This window comes from Saccostrea cucullata, unplaced genomic scaffold (genome assembly GCF_032062105.1).
Source record: "Saccostrea cucullata isolate Sc308-1 unplaced genomic scaffold, CSIRO_AGI_Scuc_v1 ctg1310, whole genome shotgun sequence".
Lineage (NCBI taxonomy): Eukaryota > Metazoa > Mollusca > Bivalvia > Ostreida > Ostreidae > Saccostrea > Saccostrea cuccullata.
In genome coordinates this window covers 164,296-168,001 of record NW_026927899.1, presented here as the reverse complement: position 1 = coordinate 168,001, position 3,706 = coordinate 164,296, and positions in this window count along the sequence as shown.

The window sequence follows — 3,706 nt, the reverse complement described above, 5'->3', positions numbered from 1 at the left end:
GTCGGAAATGCTATGCATATTTCCGGAAATGAAATGCAGCGACAAAACAATTATAACTTGATCACACTCCAGTCTCGGAAAAAATTAAAACATTCAGCAAAATAAATCAGTTGAACACGGACTTTCCTTTCTGTGTTTAAAAATTGCTGCGGCGCTAGCTCAATTATCCTTTTAGCTCACCTGAGCTGAAAGCTCAAGTGAGCTTTTCTGATCACCCGGTGTCCGTCGTCCGTCCGTCCGTCCGTCTGTAAACTTTTCACATTTTCAACTTCTTCTCAAGAACCACTGGGCCAATTTTAACCAAACTTGGTACAAAGCATCCTTGGGTAAAGGGAAATTTAAATTGTTAAAATCAAGGGCCAAGACCCCTTCCAAGGGGAGATAATCAAGAAAATAGGAAAATAGGGTGGGGTCATTAAAAAATCTTCTTCTCAAGAACCACTGGGCCAGAAAAGCTGAAATTTATGTGGAAGCATCCTGGGGTAGTGTAGATATTAAATTGTTAAAATCATGACCCCCGGGGGTAGGGCGGGGCCACAATAGGGAATCCAAGTTTTACATAGAAATGTATAGAACAAATCTTTAAAAATCTTCTTCTCAAGAACCACTGGACCAGAAAAGCTGAAACTTATGTGGAAGCATCCTTGGGTAGTGTAGATATTAAATTGTAAAACTCATGACCCCCGGGGGTAGGGCGGGGCCACAATGGTGAATCCAAGTTTTACATAGAAATATATAGAACAAATGTTTAAAAATCTTCTTCTCAAGAACCACTTGGCCAGGAAAGCTGAAACTTATGTGGGAGCATCCTGGGGTAGTGTAGATATTAAATTGTTAAAATCATGACCCCCGGGGGCAGGGCGGGGCCACAATGGGAAATCCAAATTTTACATAGAAATATATAGGAACAAATCTTTTAAAATCTTCTCCTCAAGAACCACTGGGCCAAGAAGCTGAAACTTATATGGAATCATCTTTGGGTAGTGTGGATATTAAATTGTTAAAATCATTACCCCAGGGGGTAGGGCGGGGCCACAATAGGGAATCCAAGTTTTACATAGAAATATATAGAACAAATGTTTAAAAATCTTCTTCTCAAGAACCACTAGGTCAGGAAAGCTGAAACTTATGTGGAAGCATCCTGGGGTAGTGTAGATTCTAAATTGTTCAAATCATGACCCCCTGGGGGTAGGGCGTGGCCAAAAAGGGAATCCAAGTTTTACATAGAAATATATAGAACAAATCTTTTAAAAATCTTCTTCTCAAGAACCACTTGGCCAGGAAAGCTGAAACTTAAGTGGAAGCATCCTTGGTTAATGTAGATATTAAATTGTTAAAATCATTACCCCCGGGGGTAGGGCGGGGCCACAATAGGGAATCCAAGTTTTACATAGAAATATATAGAACAAATCTTTAAAAATCTTCTTATCAAGAACCACTGTACCAGAAAAGCTGAAACTTATGTGGAAGCATTCTGGGGTAGTGTAGATATTAAATTGTTAAAATCATGACCCTCGGGCATAGGGCGGGGCCACAATGGGGAATCCAAGTTTTACATAGAAATATATATAGAACAAATCTTTTAAAAAGATCTGCATCACCCAAGTTACTCAGGTGAGCGATGTGGCCCATGGGCCTCTTGTTTATAAGATAAACTTGTTTTATTTCCGACAATTACTCTTTTTTCCCGACATTTGTTTTATCTTTTTTTTATTTCCGGAATTTTTGATAGGTACCTCTCCGGCAATTTAATGTTTACCGGGTACATGTACGTAGAAAAGGAATTTTGAAAATATTATTAAACACCACAGTTTTAATATAAAAATTCTGTATAATACTTCTGTACATGAAGCACCAAGTCTAGTTAACAGACTACAAATAATGAGCATGCAATTTTTTCATCACATTTAATGTTCGCTAAATTCAATGCCAAATACTGCCCCGAACTTATGTCTAAGACATTTGATTTACTAAACAGTCTATAATTTATTCTTTAAAATTTTCTATCGCCGAAATTTAAATCAATTGCGTTTTATATATATATAGATATCAGAGATTTAAAACAATGACCGATTCTTATCGACTCGGAATTTAAATATCAGACACAGTTTTAATCCAATTAGTTTGAATTTAACTAATAGAAACGTGGGGATATTTTAAGTTCAATATCGGTGAAAATTTTAATTTAAATATAAATATCAACTCTCATGTAAATATACGCTTAATCTAGTATTTTTAATTTTTAACTCAGATACGCCATATCTATCTTTAAATTTTCAAATAAAGACTATATGATTATAATTAATATAAATGTCGCAGTTTTGAAGTGTACGCATGGATATTTTATTCCTTATCCTGATTTATCAATTAAAGACATTTAAATCTATTGATATGTAAAGCTAACACATGACCATAAGGATCACCAACCATTCAGTGACAGCGCCATCTGCCGCGGGCTCTACCTGTGGGTACCTATCAGGTAAACAAATACGTCACACCCCCATTGTTTTATTAGCTATACACACCGACAAATTTCACACCTTTAATCGTATACTAATTCACACAAAGCAAATTCTATGGAAAAACAAACACTTGCATAATAATTGTGGCAATTTTTTTTTAAGAAATCATGGTCCTAAACGGCACTGCTTAAAGCACACTATACGAGTAGATTCTTGTCTAGAGATACATGTATGTTGTACAAAAAATAAAACACAACAGTCAACAGGGTTAATCCTTCTTATCATAAAGTATCAACTAACTTTCCTTAATTTCATATGTTAAAGTCAAGATTGAAACATTTTGCACCACCCGGACCTTAAAACGTAGGGGGACCTTTTCTTATACGGGCCGGACCTTTTCTTATAAAAGGCGGACCAAATATGTTATCGTATTAGGTCCGGCCGGACCTTTAAACGAGGCGGACCTAATATTATGCGACACGGGTCGTTACTGTTCTAGTCCTCCCATTTAAACTGGTCTTCTTGGTAAAACATGCGCACGCAGTTGTTTGTGATATTCCTGGTGGGTTTTCCAGCGCCTCACGCTAAAAAGTTTCCTATAGGGAATCCAGTCTCTAGCCAATGGAATGACCCCTCTATAGTGTAGTCGCTAGAACCCTAACAAAAAAATACTATAGTTAACTATAGTTTACTATAGTTAACTATAGTAAATCAAAGTGTCAAAGTTTTCGTCAAAGTTTTTCAAAGTGTCAAAGTTTTCGCCAAAGTTTTTCAAAGTGTCAAAGTTTACGTCAAAGTTTTTCAAAGTGACAAAGTTTTCACCAAAGTTTTTCAAAGTGTCAAAGTTTTCGCCAAAGTTTTTCAAAGTGTCAAAGTTTTCGTCAAGGTTTTTCAAAGTGTCAAAGTTTTCGCCAAAGATTTTCAAAGTGTCAAAGTTTTCGCCAAAGTTTTTCAAAGTATCAAAGTTTTCGCCAAAGTTTTTCAAAGTGTCAAAGTTTTCGCCAAAGTTTTTCAAAGTGTCAAAGTTTTCGTCAAAGTTTTTCAAAGTGTCAAAGTTTTCGCCAAAGTTTTTAAAGTGTCAAAGTTTTCGCCAAAGTTTTTCAAAGTATCAAAGTTTTCATAAAATTTTTTCAAAGTATCAAAGTTTTCGTCAAAGTTTTTCAAATTGTCAAAGTTTTCGTCAATGTTTTTCAAAGTGTCAAAGTTTTTTCGCCAAAGTTTTTTCAAAGTGTCAAAGTTATCAC